The sequence below is a fragment of the Lissotriton helveticus genome, chromosome 2_1, assembly GCF_964261635.1.
Source record: "Lissotriton helveticus chromosome 2_1, aLisHel1.1, whole genome shotgun sequence".
In the NCBI taxonomy this organism is placed as follows: domain Eukaryota; kingdom Metazoa; phylum Chordata; class Amphibia; order Caudata; family Salamandridae; genus Lissotriton; species Lissotriton helveticus.
The window spans coordinates 460,008,153-460,028,390 of record NC_136059.1 but is presented as its reverse complement, the minus strand read 5'-3'; the positions used below and the strand labels follow the sequence as shown (position 1 = coordinate 460,028,390).

General features: G+C 46.3%; 1 protein-coding gene across 3 annotated transcripts in view; it reads left to right on the top strand.

The window, feature by feature from the left end:
* The window catches only part of IL6ST (interleukin 6 cytokine family signal transducer), a 564,825-nt gene that overhangs the window by 527,448 nt on the left and 17,139 nt on the right, over positions 1–20,238 (top strand). The window lies entirely within an intron of this gene.

Sequence of the window (20,238 nt, the reverse complement as noted above, 5' to 3'; positions counted from 1 at the left end):
TTCCAAGCACTCAGCCTTCAGGATTGTTAAGGCCTGCCATAGGAGTGACTGATAGGAGATCTGTGTGTCCATTTTAGGGTTAGATATAGGTATACTATATCTAAAGCAAAGGGTGAGTACACCACCTTGCCCCAGCTGTCGTGCAGCCAGTTGTGTCAGTTTAGTTAGTCAGCCCAGGGGTGGCATAATACATGCTTCAGCCCCTGGGAGACTTCTGGGTACACCTCAGCCCTGGGTACAGGGACTTGGAGAGGGCCCAGTGCCAATTCAGTACCTGAGTACAATTTGGATAGAGAGAACAGCTAGGCTGTGGGTCTGATTAGCAGGCCCACAGCCAGGGAAAGTCGTAAACCAGTGCAGCAAAAAGCAAAAATCTGGGTGATCATAGGATTGCAGACCCTACTCTCCTACACTGACCTTCGATCCCAAGTGAATGTGAATCAGATAGCAGAGATTCACTCAATTAATTGGAACAATCAGATTTGAAAATGTTGACTTGGAGGGTGGATTTTCTAAGAGTTAGGGAAAAGTAAAAAATGTATGGATTGTAGATCTAATTGTGTATATTTCTAAAGTTTTGAGGTTTCATCGAAAGCCCTGAGTGCACGCTGGACATCTATGTAAGTTCTCCATTTCTACGCTTACTCTAGTCCATCCTTGTCTTCTCCATCCGTTTACCTACATAGTAGCCAATCCATCTGACTATGTATGGAGAAAAGAAACATTGCAGCTTTTTATTTTATTTTTGCTTTTTCCTTTTTCTTCATAAGGAAAACATTGACCTCCTCCCCTTTCGTTGGGGGGAAAAAAATCCTACGCTCCGTTGAAGTGGGAATCCGTGGTGTCCGTTCCCACCCATTAAACACACTTGTATTTTTGAGGTAGCTATACTTTCAATTTCAGCACAGGAAAGTCCTTACAAAATGTTTATGAACACCCATTAATGTAAGAGTTTGTTAGTGTACAGTGCATTTTGCATGGCCCGTCGCACCCACATGCAATACCGTTAAATGTGGAAGAGGCCTGTGAACACGTCGTAGTAATATGCTGAGCAAATGCTGCGTCTCTGAAATATTGAAATATTGGGAAAACCACGACAAAGACAGTCAAACAGATAATATATAAGAGGAACACTCCAAGTATCACATGTTCTGTGTGTTTAATGAAGATCGATTGTCCAGCCAACATGTGTTTCGTCAGGGTTGAAAACCCAGACTTCTTCAGGGCTTTTAGGCAAGATAGCTGAAGGTTGGTCAATCTCTCTGCCGGTTGTACTTCCATCCCTGCTGTTTTAGGAATGGTGTTTCCAAGAGGTGGATTAAAAGCTATGAATGGACCTGTTTACGTGTCCGGTGGAGTGTCACTCTAAACACGTAGCCTTGGAATAGCAGCGTACGAGTAAAAAAGAGCCGGATAGGGCTCTGTCCAGGGTGCGTGATCCTCCTGGGAGTCTGTAAGGGGCAACAAGTGCGCCATAGGTCTACAGAATCCGCAGCACACTCGCTGCCCCTTACAGACTCCCAAACGATGTTTGTGCATATGTGAGAGTGAAAGTGAGGTGGTGCCTAGTTTTATCACATATGCATAGCTTTTACATTCATTACTCAGTTATTCATTACAGAGCACAGTGTGAAGTACTTGGAGAATGAGTAAGACCTGTTGCAGTTGGTGTTCGGTGTATCGGACTTAATTCGCTCAAGCTAAATTTGTGATTTATGAGGTGAGCTGTCAATGTTTTGCCACTGATGTCGTCCCAGGGCCCCTACTACTGGAGCGGTTTGACAGAATAACCAGGTTACTCCCTTTAAATGTGATAATTAAGTCGAGCAACAAAGCCTTGATCAATGTGGGGATATATAATAAGCAAATCTTTTCTTTTTTTACTTTCATACAACAGCAAAAAAGATGTGGTATATGACAGATAAGACACCAGCTACTTTCATATTAGTTCAGAAAAGTTCTGCCCTTTAGAGAGAAACTTGAGTATTCTTCTTGGTCTTTGCAAGAACTTCGGCAAGAACAGTATTGCTAATTAGGGACACTATGTGATTTACTTTGAAGAACAACATGCAGTACATTGTGAGAACCTTGCATTGCAATAAGCCACTATATTGGCATAAATACACCTGAGAAGAAACTAAGTTACGTTTTTACAGTTTGAGAAGCAGTTGGCCCCCGAATTGCTTGATGTCGTGAGTAGGAGTAGTTAGATTGGCTTTAGCAAAAGCATTGTTAATTATTTACCTTACGTACTTGCTGAAAAGAGATTGAAGAATCGAAAAACGCAGTGGTTCCTTGTTCTATTTGGAAGGTAATCAGTTTTTTTGTGACCCAGATGTGTGAGTAAAGTCTTCCATATACAGGCTGGACTGATAGCCCTTCTCTAGTGCATGTTAGTTTGTATTTGTGAATGGTAAGATGTCCCTTGTACCATGAGCTGTCCTGCTCTTGTTTTCATACTTGCTGGCTAGAGATTTTTCTGCCCAACGATGGATGCTCAAATCCTGTGAGATGTTCTCCAAATAGCTGTAGGTTGTTGCTTACCAGGGGAGTGTGGGACTCAGTAGTAGAGGCGGCTTTCTTCCTAACAGGCTTGTGTAGAAACTGGTGGCAGATGATCATAGTTCAGGAGTATATACCTAGTTCCTAATGCAGGATACTACAGGCTCCCATATGTAAATCCATTAAGTCCTTGATGACTGATAACCCTTGCTCTTGTCAAGTGCATTATGAATGGAGGTTGTGCTTGAATGAGGGTGTGAAGTTCCCCTTTTCTTGTGTTCTTCTACTTTGTCTACAAGTTGGGGGTCGCCAATAAGCAGATGTTGTTGAGTTTGCCAGGCCCATATTCTCTCAAGCCCCTGCTGCCTTTTATGTTATATTGTGTTATGTTATGCCAATTTGTAGAGCAAACTAATCACCCAGGAGGATATCCATCCGATTGAGCAGATGTGTAGACATGTGGGTCCCGCAGAGTTATTCAATAAGCCAGGTTTTTAGCTTCCTGCGTAAATCAAGAAGTTAGGAGGAGGCTCTGATGTGTTGTGGGAGGTTGTTCCATGCTTTGGATGCGATACAGGAGAACAAGCAATCTCCTATCTGCTTTTGTGGATGCGGGGGGGGTGAGAGTGAGGCTGAGCATAGGCAGGTGAAAGTGTTCGCGGTTGTTTAGGTGTGCTGGTCTCATTGTGTGCAGAGCTTGTTACAAATGCTTCCCAATGCCCCCTTCCACCTTACGCAGAGGACAATATCTGACTGTTGGAAGGTTCTGAGGTGGATCCACAAAAGTGCAATGGAGCAGAATTGCATTTGAATATACTGCCATCTACAAGTGCCAGTAGGTGAGCTTGTAGCCTACCAGAAGATAGGAACTAAAGTAGGCACTCATCCCTCGACTCATGCACCTTCCTAAAATAAAAAGGAAGCTTACAGCTGGCAGTGTGGCCATTTCCCATATACTTCCTCAGATAGAAGAGCTACAGCCATAACATAAGTGTCTTAATAGCTGCATTGGATATTATGGGATACCTTCCATCATGATGGATTAAGAGATACTGTCAATATTGTGGTGTGCTTGATTTGGTTGGGTGCTTCCAAATATTTGAACATAGGTCAGCACTAGGCCTGGACGGTAAATTCTGTTCCGCTCACGGAATTTGGGTAATTTCACGTTCCGCGGAGAAAGCAAAATTGGCAAAAATTCCTCATTCCGCGACTTCACAGAGTTTTTTGCTTGTTTGCGTTCTCAAATGCGTGTTCACAAGATATTCCCCCGAGCACGCAAACAGTGATTGCGAACAGTAAAAAAGCATCGCGAACAAGCAATTCCGCGAGTTCGTGGAGATTTTTTACCATTCTGCGGAGATTTGCGTAAAGCGATTACGCAAATTCCGCCCACCCCTAGTCAGAACCCTAGTAGATGGCTAGTTTGCCTCCCACTTCCACAGTTCTGCCATAAGCTGGTGTCTTGACCATCTGAGGAATTCACCATTTACTCTGTCTGCCTGCACTGAGGAGAAACTGAATAAAAGAAATTATACCTTATTGTTGTCTTCCTTTGCGTGTATGGCATTTAGGATTGTAAACAAGCTTGCTGCTGCCATGAATGAGAGAGAGTCGGAAAGAACTGTAGAGAACCAGCCTGAATGTTCCCTCAAGAGACATGATTCCAAGTTGTTGTGTGCCAGTAGGAAGCTAGCTTTTTAGGTGGTGGTATGCAAAAAGGTGAGGACAACCCTTGTTGTTTTACAAGGCTTAATTCAATAATCCCAAGTGCTCTATTTGTGGTAGTGTGGCAAGGCAGCTTAGGCTGATCAGAGGGTAGTGTTAAGCATTTGTTGAACCCACAAAGTTATAAATGAGACGAACACTGAAGAAGGAAATACAAAACCAATTTGGAAAAATAATACAGACTTTATATAATTTTAGACACCATCATCAGAATCCGGTAAGTATTTTTCGGAGATAGGATTTTTACATTAACCCAAAATATAGCAAAATAACAGTTTTGAAGTATGAGCCTCGAACACGGTATTGTTATACTTTGGGAGGAATATGCACTGTATACATATACTTGTGAGCGTTTCTGGAGGTTGCTTTTTGGGACTTAAGGTGCTTAGGGGCCAAGGTCCAAGAAACCACCAGCTGTTCAGTTTTACCGGCCTTGGGGAGTCAGGGTGCAGAGTTACTGGTCGTGTTGGTAACCTTGAGCAATACGTGTCAGTCAATGGAAGCGTACCTGCAAAAGAAAGGCTGCCAGTGGGGATTTTGAGACAAGTCCTGCAGAACCCAAAGGAGGACTTGGCTCTTAAGGGTCTCTGGGGCAAGGGCACACCGTCTGCTTTCGTGAACGCAGTCTGTGTGGCTTGGGTGCAAAGGTGTTTCTTCCAGCAAGTCACTTGCGTTAGAGGCTCTTACTTTACTTGGGTCACCTGGAGAGGGGAAGAAAACAAGGCAGCAGGGCCACTCTCGGTGCAGGCCTCGTTGATCCTGAAGTCCCTCGTCTGCAGGTTGGCCATCGTGTCAGTGGTGCCCGGGCTGGACACTCCACAAGCTTTTGTTGCAGCAAATGCTCTGGTACCCCTAGTATTTGTGTTGTGCAACACCTGGAGGACCTGGTGTCTCCAAACTCGACAGGGGAACGGAACTGACCTCCTAGAGCCAGGAAGACATCTTCCTGAAGTGCTGCCCCCTCGGTGGGCCCGATGGCCAACAACACTGTGGACCAGGCAATTGCGATTGGTGCCTGCAGGGGTATGGCTCCTCCACCCTAAGCGAGATGCTGCTTAGTTGTTGAAGTGCTGGACAGTCCTCCCAGGGCTTGGGATTATGCACAGCTTTTGGATGAGCTTGGTCGGTGCAATTGTCGAGGTACCAGCAACAAGGCCGGGTTTGGCGCCAAGTTCAGGGTAATTCCTCAGTTCTCTCTTCTGTCCTTCTGTTCCCATGTAAATGAATATGAGTTCCTGGTGTCAGAGGAACCCTTACATGCTGAATTTGGGGAGTGTATAGTAGTAGCAAATGGGTTACCTAACCCTGGGGTGACTACTTTCCCCTATATGACCACTTCCTGATACAGAGTTCCTAGTTTCGCTAAATTTAAAATGATGAAACCCTTTCTTGGTTGTCCACTTAAGGGGGCCCACCTTAGGACTGTGCCTAGCCTGAAAGTGCAACACATCTACTGACTGTCTAATTTCCCGCCTGCTCTGGTGCCAAATGGGCCACAGGGCAGTGGGTGGCGTTCCCAAAGTCACAGAGGAATCCAAGGTCGCATATCAGAGGAGGCAGAGGGTTTGAAGCCTCCAGCTTTTATATGCTAAATCACTAACCATCCTTATGGAGGAGGTGTGAACACCTTCCTCCGGAGCGGGCATAGTTTCTGGCCTCTGAGAACGTGGGCTCTCACCTGCAGGGGGACAGAAACATGTGTTTTCGTGGCAGGCTGGGTGATACCAGTCAGCCAGCACACTAGAGGGCTGGTAGATTTTCAAGGGGCACCTGTGAGGTGCCATCTGGGTGCATGTCACAAGAAATCTGATACTAGCATCAGTATAGATTTATTGAGACGAAGTATTTGATTCCCAAACCCCATTTTTTTCAGTGTAGCCATTATTTAGATGGGTAACTCGTAATGGCCAGTGCCCAGTACATACCTTTCACATGGCTGCCTGATCACTTGCATTGCCCTGGTAATGTTACGAGGCATCGAAGGAGCATACCTACTCATGCTGATATGCCCTCACATGTATTACAATGCACCCTGCCTTAGGGCTCTAAGGCCTGCTGTAGGGATGACGTACATCTAAAACATGAAGTGTATTGGGGCATTTCACACAGGAAGTGGTCAATGTTGTGTTTTCAGAAGGGCTTGTCCCCTTTCATGCATCCTGCAATGACAGTCTGAATGCAGTTTTTGTGTGGATCCCTTGGGTGGCATAATATATGCTGCAACTCATAGGAATACTCTTTAGTAGCCATGCCTTGGATCCCATGTGTACCATTTACCAGGGACTTACAAGAGTGCTAAAGTCCTTGCCAATTGGGTTACATTTAAGCATTTCATTTATGGGGGAAATAAAACTGGCACTGGAGCCTGGTTAGCAGGCTCCAGTGTACTGTCTGAGTCAAAAAACAGATTCTAGTAGTTGAAATGTGTGCAGATAGTCGGGGGAACATCTGAAAAGAGGAGCCCAGATTCCTACAAGTGCCCGTAGTAAGTACCTACAACACCTTGCGAATGAGGACCTTGTGGTGAGTTGTCAATGCTGCTATTGTTGCACAACCTATTCAAGATGAAGCTGTGACACTGCATAGAATGCCCTCTGCCTCTTTCTGCGCCCTGCTTTTGAGTCTCCCCTGTGCACGTCACACCTCTAGGGGCTGAGTACACATAGAAGAGAGTTAGAACAAAAAAGTATTTGTGCAAGTTAATACCTTTAATACAGTTTGTCTGAAGCACTCTTCATTTCTTTGTGGCCACCACACAGATTTATGTCTGTGTTCCAGTCCTGGCCCTCCGATGTCCACCCAACAGAGAACACCCTATATGTCTGACCATGATGGTCATGCTGTGAATATTTATCTCACCGCACACCACGCCAGTCTATTACAGAGGAGAAAAATCAGACTCTGCCGGCCTCGTGCGACTAACCTGCATGAGCGCCGGCCACTGTTTTGGAATCGAATGTTCAAAACATATGATATTGCAATAAAAACTTTGATATAGCTGTCTATCGTCCGTACGCCATCTACTGGTGGAGTGTTTTGTTCACTGCATTAAGATTGTTGGTCCTGAGGAGAACTCCAAATTGGGGAGTTCGAAACGCGTCGACCTGTCATTGGGTTCTTCTGTCAAAATCGAAACAATTACTTTAAATAGGGTGCATTAAAAGGAATAATTCCTATGAATTATATTAAGCTTCAACCATAGGACGTGCAATTAGATATATGTACATAGGAACTACAAAATATATATTTCATTTGACAGTAGACCCTGAGGATTTGTGCTGTTGTTTTGTATGATTGTGTATGGATGAATGGTTTGGCCAGTGTGAAAGATTGGATGTATTGTAAATTCTGTAAATTGTTTTGTACAATATGAATTATTTGTAAATACTTCATTGTAATTTTCTTTGCTCTAATTGTATATACACTAAAAATAAGTTGATTATTCATGAAAATAAAATTTTCCACTAGTGTCAAAGTAAATAAATAAACTAGTGACGCAAACCAAAAAACGGACCTTTATGCTTTTTTTCATATAGGTCATTTCTAAAAATAGTAAAGTAGCATCCGGTATTGGCAGTTGTTTTGTTGTTTAGTGAATATTTATCTCAGTAGATTGTATCCCCCAATAAAGCCCAAATGATAGAAATACAATTAAACTGAAACCATAAAGTTATTGTAGACTGGGATACACTGTTGTTTAAGTTGTGGGTTCCTGTGATTGAATCTAGCTGTCCTGTGTGGGCCTGAGATTATTCTGAGATGTGGGGATGACTTCTTACACCTACACCTTCCTACAACATCATTGCATAAGCCTCTGTCTAGCCTTCACCTCAAAAGTCAACCCTGGTGCGTTCCCTACCAGTCCACTGGATATGGAATCCAAAAAGCTGGACACCTTTGGCAAGAGGATGTACTCTTCCTCCAGCCTCTTCCTCCAGCCTAGCACTGTGGTCACTATGTAAGGCTCTGTGTAGCTATAAGGACAGTTAAGGCTCAATCTCACCGGCGTGACCACTTCAGGATGCATCAGTATGCATCTGATATTCTGCTTGTCACCAGCATTACCAAATAGAAAATAGAAGCTTGGACGGAAGGGACGGTGGCAGAGTTCCCGAGTCCGCTTGAGGTGCGGCTGGGCTGACAGGCTCATTTCTTTTGAAATTTAAACGTGACACTTTTTAAATTGGGGGCAATACTGTTTGGTAACTAATAGATGTGAGGGGCTTGGGGCACCTACCTGTTCTCGATTCCCTGGTCTGCACGCCTTGGTCCGATGCGGTGTTCACAGTTGCGCGGAGGGCGGGGCAGACAGAGACAGGCACTTCCGGCGGGGGCAGCGCTCTAGTGGTGGGCGAGGTAGCCTTCAAATAGAGCTTCCCTCGGCGGCCGCGCGGTGGACGGAAGGGACGGTGGCAGAGTTCCCGTGTCCGCTTGAGGTGCAGCTGGGCTGACCAGCTCATTTCTTTTATAATTTAAACGTGACACTTTTTAACTTGGGGGGCAATACTGTTTGTTAACTGATAGATGTGAGGGGCTTGGGGCACCTACCTGTTCTCGATTCCCTGGTCTGCACGCCTTGGTCCGACGCGGTGTTTACTGTTGCATGGAGGGCGGGGCAGACAGAGACAGGCACTTCCGGCGGGGGCAACGCTCTAGTGGTGGGCGAGGTAGCCTTCAAATTGACCATGCCTCTGCGGCCGCGCAGTGGACGCGCGCCGCTGGCGCGCCGAAGGCAAGTCCGTCTGCGCCCGTCCCGGGGCTAGGGGCCAGAACCTCTGTTGGATTTGGGCCCACCGCTCACTCTGCCCAACTTTGAAAACGCAGTGACCGGTGACCGGCAGTAGGACCAGGCACGCCGGCTGTGCCCCGCGAGCTGACTTCTGACCCGCGGCTGTTCATCGACATTGTTCGAACTACGGCGACGGCCATTGAGCCTCCCGTTCATATCGCCTACCATTCGGAACTGCAACAACTTTAAACGCTCGGCTCCATGCCGTAACGGGCACAACAGGAAGCCTCAATTATTCCAATTCTTACTGAATAATCAGGGACCTAGCATCGCTATCTAAGGAATAAGTACCTGTTCGCCCCACTACCACAAGCCCCGGCGACGCCACCAGCACCCTGTCTAAGGAGTTGTTAATATCAACTTGCCTAACCACCCAAAGGAACACCGCCAGCTTCGCCATCCGATACCTCTATTCCTGAGGCGCTCTTAAATCAGGCAAATCTAATTACATAAGTCCTGAAGATGATCCCCTTTATTAATTGAGCGAGGGATCGAAACGTCGACACCCATGAGTGGTCATACATGCTAATAATTTATATATGTTGTTGTATGTACTACTCCAGGCGTTACTGTCAATATTCTTTACTTATAACAGTACCCTGCCTGCTCTTTTCTTTTGCCTGAAATACCCCTTTCACCCTTTCCTATTTTCTTTTCTCCTCCCGGTACAGCACAGGATTGTGTCTTGCTACTGTTGTAGAAATGTATTATAATTGTTTACCTTCTAATTGTTGATAAATAAATTCCTTGCCCGGCTGGACAAGGAAGCTAAACATATAGTAGCCTATTGTGTTCTATATAGTATTTGTTCTATTTTCCAAAAAGCTAAGAACCTCTGTTCTATAAAACGCAATTAACTCAGGGGCACAAGAGCTGTGCCAGGATTTATCAACACTTCAACTAACACTACAGTCGGAATCCCCCATACACAGGCAGGGACTTCTACTCGATCCCATTTTTGCCAACTGGGATGCTCTGGTGGTTGGATCCCCCTGTCCGGTCCCGTGGTCAGACCACTTTTGATTCCTTTTACCATACAACTCCCGACCCCCAAAGCAAAGGAGGAAGCTAAAATGGGTTTTAAAAGCAAGAAGCTTTTAACCAGACCCTTATGAGAGATGCACCTCCCTCTGGTTTAGATGTAAACCAGGCATGCGAAGCCTTAGCGAAGCGCATTACTTACGCTCTTTATTGTACGGCGCCCTGGTCTAATAAGGTGTCCTCAACAAAACGTAAATCTGCCCCTTGGTTCGGGGAAGAACTTAGGACAGCCAAAACAGGGTGCAAGCGTCTTGAAAAACGATGGAGAAAAAAATTCTTCACCCTTGTGGAAGAGGAGTATAAAAGCTGCATTAAGTCCTATTATTCACTTATTAAGAAGGCGAAATCAGTTTATTTCAAGGAGAGAATCCAAACTGCCGAAAATTCCACTTGGCATCGATTGCTTCTCCTGCTGTGGGATCCGAGAAATCCTTCAATCAGATTGCAGAGTATTTTGCGGCTAAGGTTGAACAGAGTTAATCCTCTTTCCCCGGCTCTGCTCACGTTAGCGTGGAAGGGGAGGGGGAACAAGTGGATGCTCCCATAATACAAAAGCTCCATGGATTTCTGGTGCCTGCACAAGATAGTCTCATACAGATAGCAAGTACTATTAAATCAGGATCACCCAAGGATCCAGGGACCCCGAGGGTGCTTAGAGGGAGCCTGGATACTTTAGAGCCCTTTATTAGACATCTTATCAGCCTCTCTTTCAGTTCAGGAATGGTGCCTGATAGATGGAAGGAGGCAGTGGTGCTTCCTCTGCAAAAAAAGCCCCATATCAATATGGAGCAACTAGACAACCTGCGACCCATCTCTTTACTTCCCTATTTTGCCAAGGTAGCCGAGAAGATTGTGAATACACAGCTGACAAAGCACATCGGCAAGAACGGCCTCCTTCACCCCTCGCAGTCCGGCTTCCGTGCCCTCCGTTCCACCGAGTCGGCACTATTGCATTCCACCGAGATCATTCGGAAGCATGTGGACGACTGACAAACAGCGGCACTAATTCTGTTAGACCTAAGTGCCACGTTTGATACTGTTGCCCACCATACTTTGCTGCGAGCTTTGAAGAGAGGTGGTGTTGTTGATGGGGCTCCGCAATGGTTGGAATCTTTTCTGACTGAGCGCAGCTTCCAAGTTATGCAAGGGGCCCACTACTCGAGGAACATCCTCTACTTTTTCCCACCCCCCCCCCCGGGCAAAAGTAGAGGATAAGTTTGGGATTAACGCCCTGTTCTATGCCAATGACACTCAGCTAGTGGTCTCCCTGACTCAGGCCTGGTCTGATGCGGCCGTCAACTTTATGTTGTGCCTGCAAGAACTGGCCGAGTGGATGGCAAGAAATTGTCTGAAGCTCAACGGTACTAAGACCGAGGTACTGATAATAGGGAAGGCTTCATCAGTCTGGACATCGGCATGCTGGCCTCAGACGTTGCGCCCTACCCCGACACCGTGTGAACAAGCAAAAAACCTTGGTGTATGGGTGGATAACAAACTGTCCTTCGACTATCACACCAGGCGGGTGACAGGTGCATGTTTTGGCATCCTACGAGGTCTATGGAAGACCCTAGATTTTCTCCCCATTTCATCCAGAAAGATCATGGTGCGCGCCCTGGTGATCTCGCACCTGGACTACTGCAATCTCCTGTATTTGGGCGCAACTGACAAGTGCATACGGTGATTGCAGGTTATCCAGAATGCAGCAGCAAGACTTGTTCTTATGTTACCTAGGAGAGCGTCTGCTAAAAAAGCGTTTGCTTCCCTTCACTGGCTTCCTATTAGGGAGAGAGTGAAATTTAAGGCTATGTGTGTGAGCCACCGGATCCTACAGAAAAGGGGTCCTGTGTATTTACACAACCTTCTTACTCCCTATGCACCTACTCGACTGCTTAGATCAAGTGGGAGAGGGATGGTGCACATCCCTAAGATCAGGAGAGCTAGGATGGGTGGCCGCTCGTTTCGATATGTGGCGGCCCGGCTGTGGAACACCCTTCCTCAGAATCTCAGACTGGAGGAATCCGAATCCATCTTTCGTAAAGGTCTGAAGACCTTTCTATTCCCCGTAGGTTAATCTAGTGTGTCATTTGTTTTTTTCTGTTTTGGCTTTGGTGCATGGCTGTCATCTTAGTGCGAGGACACACTGGGTCAGTGTAATCAGGCGCTCTATAAACTTAAATAACATAACAAGCTGCATTTGCTGAAGAGCACTTTCCTAGGCATGCTCAGAACCTTGGACAAAAATTCTGAACTCCGGATTCTCCTATTAGGGAATTCATGCAGAACTGTTACTACTATTTTTTTATTTTTTATTGTTTCGCTCTATGATTTTAACTTTCTCTAAATAAAATACATCTTATACTGATTGGATGTAAACTCTTTATCTGGTAACTGGATTTGAGTTTCTAAACCTTCAACACTGTCCAAGAATAAAGCTTGCACTACCCCCCTTGATCAAATAGAAGACCATGGCATCAGTGGCGGCTGCTGCCAATCGAACCTGGAAGAGTCGCTCAGGAGGGGGTGAGGGTTTGTGATATTAAAAAAAAAAATTAAAATCACTTACCTGCCGCTCCGTTCCTGCTGCGGCCTTGTTGCTCCTGCTACTCTCCTCCTCTGGAAGTGGGCGGGCCTGAAAGCACAGGCTCCTCACCCAATCCAGATACCTCTGTCATAGTGTGAGAGCAGCGCCAGGATTTGTCTGAGCTGCCGTTTTTGCCGCTCAGACAGTGCATTGGAGCTTGTGGCATTTCTCCAGCACGGCTGTGCAACACAGCTTGGTTTAAGAAACATAAATGCACATGTGGGATCAGCTTGTCTCTCTGCCTTTCAAACCATCACTCCTGAATCAGTTGAAAATCTACTTCAGGGTGTCAAGTCAGGGTCGCTCCTGGATCCTTGTCCTCTTAAGGTCCTGAAAACAGCTAAGGCGACGCTGATTCCCCATCTTACTGTGGTTCTGAACTTAGCCATCTTACAGGGCCAGTATCCCTCAAGTTGGAAGGTGGCAGTGGTTAGGCCTCTTTTATAAAAGCCCTCGTTAGACCCGTCAAACTTGAACATTTTTCGTCCTATTTCGCTTTCGCCAGTCCCGGCGAAAATCTTAGAAGTCCATCTGAATTCCCATTTGAGTGCCTACTTGGGGGAACATCAGATTTTGGATAGCTCCCAACATGACTTTAGAAGGTTCCATTGCACAGAGACGGCCCTTACTGTAGTTCTGGACAAGATTCGAGTGCAGGTGGACGCTGGTTATACCACCCTCTTGATCTTACTTGACCTCACTGCAGCATTCGATACCGTGTCTCCCCAGAGACTGGTGCAGCGTCTCGGGGAGATAGGGGTTGGGGCATTGGCTTTGGATCTCCTGACCTCGTTCCTGGAAGAGCGGTCCCAAATAGTCAAATTGGGAAGCTTCCACTTGGAGTCCTCCCCCCTAGTCTGTGGGGTGCCTCAGGGCTCCTCCCTGAGCCCCACCTTATTTAATATCTATGTGGCCCCACTGGCAGGGGTGGAGAAGTCCTTTGGGTTGGAAGTTCTGTCCTATGCGGACGACACCCAAATTATAGTGTCTATTACGCAAAACACCAGGGATTCTGCGCAGAACTTTAAGAACTGCATGTTAGAGGTCTCGTCATGGATGGTTCAAAACTATCTTAAACTTAATGGCGAGAAGACATAAGTCTTGATCTTTGGAGACAGTCCTAACATCTGGTCCAGGGACTGGTGGCCTGATGTTTTGGGCGCCTGTCCATCCCCGGTCTCCCACTGGAAGAATTTGGGAGTTGTGGTAGATGCCTCCCTCTCCAGGACAGTGGCCACCTGCTTCGGGCTCATCCGGATTATAAGGAAGATTTCTCAGTTCCTCTCACTTGAAGCCCGTAAGAAAGTGGTGGTTGCATTAATACTGTCCAGACTGGATTATTGTAATGCCCTTTATTTGGACATCAATGAAGGCTAGCTGCGATGTTTACAACTGGTGGAAAATGCTGCTGCCAGGTTGGTGATGGACATACCTAAACATCATTCGGTCTCATCCTCCCTTAGGTCGCTGCACTGGCTCCCGGTGGACCGCAGAATCGTGTTTAAATCTCGGTCTCACTCATAATGCATACTATGGCCTGGGCCCTTGGGGCATAAAGACCATTTTTCAACAGTATGTGCCCGCCAGAAACCTGAGGTCAGCTAAAAAGAATCTCCTTGTTGTTCCTAGGGTTAAAAAGATGAGATAGGGCGGGAGGGCCTTTTCATTTGCGGCGGAAAATGTCTGGAACTCTCTCCCGGACTCTATCTCGGGGCAACAAGAACACTCCGCTTTCCGTAAAGCACTGAAGACATGGTTGTTCCCCTGAAAGGCGGGTTAAGTAGGATTCGACACTGCCTGTATGGTGTCTGATTTTAGCACCTTGATGCCCTTGGGCTAAGTTTCCACTCATTCATTCATGTCTGGCCAACCTAGGACGGCCGGCCAAACAGACATGCACACTTGTAATTGCCCACTATTCCTGCCTGTCATGGTCTGGCCCGCTCCTCCCACTCCCACGTAAGCAAAGAAAAATAAAAAGATAATGACCCTATTTAATCATCATTTTAATTATCATCTGCTGGCAATGGAGCGACGCTCCTCCGGCATTACGGAGAAACCGCCCCTGCATGGCATTCAGTGAACTGAACAATTGTATACAGCAACTCTAATCTAGAAAGATCAGGATTTCCCAGTGTCCCAAAGCTAACCAGAATATAGAAAACTGATTTGATGGTTATGGTTTCCCCAATGTGCCAGGTTTTGGTAGGTGAGTTGATCTATGATGTGTATTAGTTTTCCAGAGCCATATGTAATGTCGAAGTGCTTGAGTTGGATGCAGAATTCACCAGTCAGTGAATATTGACAGAATGTGTAAAATGTGTCAAAGCATTGAATAAACTCTGAACAAATTTCTGGATCTGTAATGTATCCACATTTGATGGTCCCACTATGGCCCCTGTACATATAGTGCAATATATAGCAATTCCTACAGGAGTAATCAGTTCAATATGAAAACTGTAAAACATATTTAATTGAGACTCATAACAGTGCTCAGGTTCAAGTATAGTAATTGCAAGTATCTCAAGATATTTATTGCCCATTCACATGTCCGCTCTCTATGCCCCCACATCCCGGTACAAAAAACATAACGAGCTTACAGATTTTCTTTAATGATATAATTCCACCATAACCGAACTCCATTCGTCATCCACCCCTGCGGTACTTAAACGCAATATAATGAGGACGGGTGCTAAATTAGAGCGCCACATCGACCCGGCCAGGGAGATCCGCCTGAAACTCATGTAATAATTAATCCTAATACGCAGCTATAGGAGTTCTGCACAATCCACGGGTTTATTCACATCTAAGTGCGTTTGATTCTGTTCTGCCCCATTTAAGTGTCTCCACTAACCAGTGCCCCAGCCCGGGTAACACGTTGGCTTTCCAATGCATGGCAATCCATCTGTGAGATCTGTAAACTGATTCAGGGCACTCCCAGCTTTTGTTCGTGTAAACAGTCCAAAGATACTTCATGCCATGGTGAGGAGGTATGTCCATGGCGTAATGTCACAGCGCGCAAACAAAAGGTTGCCACCACTGAACAGTTCCAAAACATTTGTGCCATATTGGCATCAGGCTCCTGACACCGAGGGCAATTCAGTTGATACCTAAATATTCTGTGTAGCTTCGCCAGAGTGACCAACGACCCCGCCACCGCCAGAGCCAACCTGCACGAAGGGATGAGAGACGTAGCCGAATGGATGACGACCAGCCGCCTGAAACTGAACTCAGACAAGACGGAGGTCCTCATCCTGGGCTCCTCACCCTCCGCCTGGGACGACTCCTGGTGGCCTCCCGCCCTGGGCACCGCACCCAAACCAACGGACCACGCACGCAACCTGGGCTTCATCCTGGACTCCTCCCTCTCCATGACCAGGCAAGTCAACGCCGTCTCCTCATCATGCTTCAACATCCTGCGCATGCTACGTAAGATCTTCCGGTGGATCCCCACCGAGACGAGGAAGACGGTCACCCAAGCCCTCGTCACCAGCCGACTGGACTACGGCAACGCCCTCTACGCCGGAACCACTGCCAAACTCCAGAAGAGACTCCAGCGGATCCAGAACGCCTCGGCGAGACTCATCCTCGACATCCCCCGACGCAGCCACATCTCCGGACACCTGAGAGATCTGCACTGGCTCCCGGTCAACAAGAGAATCACCTTCCGTCTCCTCACCCACGCACACAAAGCCCTACACGACCAAGGCCCGAGCTACCTCAACAACCGGATCAACTTCTACACTCCCAAGCGCCTCCTCAGATCAACCAACCACGCCCTCGCCGCCGTCCCCCGCATCCGAAGAGCGACAACAGGAGGAAGATCCTTCTCCTACCTGGCCGCCAAGACCTGGAACTCACTTCCCACCAATCTGCGCCTGACCCAAGACCACCTCTCCTTCAGGAAGAAGCTCAAGACCTGGCTGTTCGAGCAGTAGCGGCACCCCCCCCCCCTCCCAGCGCCTTGAGACCCTACGGGTGAGTAGTGCGCTCTACAAATGACCTGATTGATTGATTGATTGATAGGCCTGATGTAAAATATTATGTTGCATATACTGAAACTTAGCATTGCCGGAGAGTTGGCCCAGATATAGCAGTACCCTGTCCCTTCTGTGTCAGGTGTTTGCCTCGCTGATTCCTTAACTCCGATTAATCCTCAGACATCCGACTGGATCCAGAAAGTTTTTGAGCTGTTCCTCTGCATGCCAATAGGTGGTGATGTTCTGCTCCACGTTGTTGGTGTCGGCCAAGCCAAAAGTGATGTGCAGTGGGCTGCACTGCCACCTCGGTGTGCTGGCGTCCGTTCTTTTCTTTCTGTTCCAATCAGCGATTCGGAGAGAGCTACCTCCAGTCATTTTTTGACTGACTATTTGATGTTTTGTCAACGTTTTTAGTTTTTTCTGATGGATGTTTTTTTAGACCTTGCCTCCTAGTGTGCTAGGGATGTTCCAGAAAAAGCAGCTGTGGTGCCTATCATAGACAGCTCAAAGACACCTGGTTTGCTGTGGTGCTTGGAACAGTCCTGCAAAAACTGGCGCTTCATGCACCTGAAGGCGTTGAGGAGCACTCCTTGAAACTCCTCGCCGTCAGACATAAAATGACCCAGTGACGATCCAGATCCCCATCACGTGAAAGGCCCTGAGACTGCTTGCTGAGCCGCTGTCCACATTCGTCATCGCAGTCGAAGTCTTCGTTTCTGCCTCCTAGCCTCGTCCCTCCCCCCTCCCTATTTAATGGTGACCACTGCGGGGGAGCGCGAGTAAGTCTGCTGACCCCGGTCATCGGCACGCTCTTCCCTGACCCCTGCACTCCAAGGGTAATCAGGTGTATACTGGCCTTCATGGCGTCACTGGGATATTGACATACTTGTGCGAGTCGGTTTTACCGCGTTGAGATTTTTCCCCCTGAAGAACAACTACGGCTCGAAATGCATCGGGGACTTTTTACAACGTGCTAGCAATATGCTAATGGATTATCAAATATCTCTTTGATGCTCTTCATTTGAATGAAATTCCAGATTAAATAATGATCATATGAAATAATATGATTTAAACTTATGATTAAATAAATTTGGGACCACCCCAGTCAAGTAAATTGTTTTTTTCTTTCAATTTTGAACTCAGTGATTTGGATTGCCAAAGGAGTGCTCTAGATTGTAACCTTTCACGGTGAATGGCTTTTCTGTTGGATCACTCCATGTACTCACCATCAAAATGGTTTTTCTGGTGGCCTAACATTAGCCAGGAGGGTCAGTGAAAGCCAAACACTTTCCACGCACCCTCCCTATACAACTTTCTACCCGGACAAACTGGTTCCAAGAACCCATGCCTACTTTCTCCTGAAAGTGGGGACAACCTTTTTATGTGAACCAACATATCGTGTTGCCTAACTTCTTTGCCCCGCCTCACCCTTCCAAAGAAGAGGGGAGAGTCCACTGAACCGAAAAGAACATTGTTCTTCTACATTGCTCATATTGGAGAGTTCCGGGTGGACGAAAAACTTTTTGTTGGATACATCGGGGGCAGCAAGGAAAGGCCATGCGGAAATGGACCATTTCACTTCATCTAGTTCTCTGGACTAAAATCTGCTACACGCTGTTCAAGAAGCCACCCCCTGAGGGCTTACTTGCTGATTCCACCATTGCCAAAGGCTGCGGCCAGTCCGTTAGCTGGGCGAGTTCCGGTCCTGAGTCTCTGTCAGGCAGCAACTTTGATGTCTCTGCACACATTCACTAAACACTCCTGCCTGGACAGTCCGGTCCATTGTTACGGGCACTTTACCCGTTCAGCCCCCCAGGACCTCCTGGTCTAAGTCTGTTTGCAGACCCTCCTCCAGAGAGGTATTGCGTGGGTATCTAATCTAAGGTAAGGAATCTGCGGCAATATGTCTCTATCACATGATCAATCCACTTACCCTCGTAACGCCTTTTCTGGCAGAGACTCTGCCTAACCGCAGATTTCTTACTGATCCTCCCCACTGTGAAACCGATTTCTCCACATAGGCTACCCTTATGAAGTCCTTAGTGCTGCACACCAGTAACTTTCATTGCTCTGCGCTTCTGGTGTGTAAATGTTGCTAAAAGTAGCTGATGTCAGCGTGCTGGGGTGGTGCTTATCCCCACATATCACATCCGGCATGGATGACGTAGAGCTGAACACCGCCGCCGACTGATGCACAAAGGTACTGCCCGAAAAGTTGCTGGATTGAGTCTGATGCCTCGGGATAATTCTAAGGTAAGGAATCTGCGACTAGAGGTCACTATCAAGTGCTTCTTCTCATATTTAGCCCATTCTGAAAATAACTACTTACTGGTAAATTCTGCATCCAACGCAAGCACCTTCACATTACATATGCACAACTCTATACTTTCTCAAACTAATCCACGTGTACAGAAATGCTATCTGGGGTGCACTTTGAATAAAACAATCTAGAGTTAAGACCACATCTATCTAGCTCAAAGTAAGACTTATACAAGGGTGTAAGGTTAATCCATTTAAAATAAAGGCACTGCCCTTCATACATAAGGTCAGAAACAAGGTGTTGAAATAGGTTTGGGAGTGCACATTATGGCAGGTGAGATTTTTGCTTGCTGGCTCTCTTCACTTCACCATGCTTGGGCTTCTTACGGTGCTTAATTCTTTACATATATATACAACCTGGAAATCTCCGAGATGTGTACCCTGCTAGACTTTTTTAAATATTTGTCTTGTCAGTTGGTTATAATGCAGTCTGCTGCATACGCTCATTAGCTCTTTCATGGTGTTCCCTGAGCTGGCATATCTGCCCTTTTTTAATTTATTCTCCGATGCATGATCTTGAATCTACTTGGAAAGAGGAAGATGGGGAAAAAGGTTACGTAGATCTCCCAATCTTAGACCCAAGATAGGAGAGCTTTTCCTCGGGTTAGACAGGCCTTACAGGCTCTGACACAATCAATCAATCATTTGTAAAGCGCACTACATACCGGCGAGGGTCTCAAGGCGCTATTTTATCAAAACAGTGAGGTTTCCAGCTTTACTAAATATTCTCAACTATTTTACGGTTTTAAATCATTGTTTGAAAGTTGCTGAATACAAGTTTTACGCCTTAGGAGATCATGGGATAGTTATGAACTTAAAGCTCTCTTATACCCTGGGAAAGCATGGGATATCTACAAACTGAAGCTCTGAAAGAGTTGGAGCACAGAGGCCTGTCATCCTCTTTAGAATATCGAGGCTGCCAGACCTGCAAGTTCCACATCCCAAAGTGCAATTATATATCAATAATACAGGACTTGAAAAAAAATGTACGAAGATGGTGTTAAGTGTGTGAAATTGAGGACCAGTGCTGAAACACAGTATGTTGTTGACAATGTGTAAACTTGTTATTTTTTCTGATGACATAATAGCATTGGAAATGTTGTTAAATGTGAAACTATGCTGGGTTAAAATTTCCAATGGTTCAGTGATTATTATTGAAAAACCAACATGTATGACTGAATTTAATTATTGTTTACTTCGAATGATAGATATGTATGATGTTCATAGATACAAATGGATATTGTTGAACTAGATCATTTTGTTCACAGAGAGAAAGTAATGCATTTGAATTCGTGAAA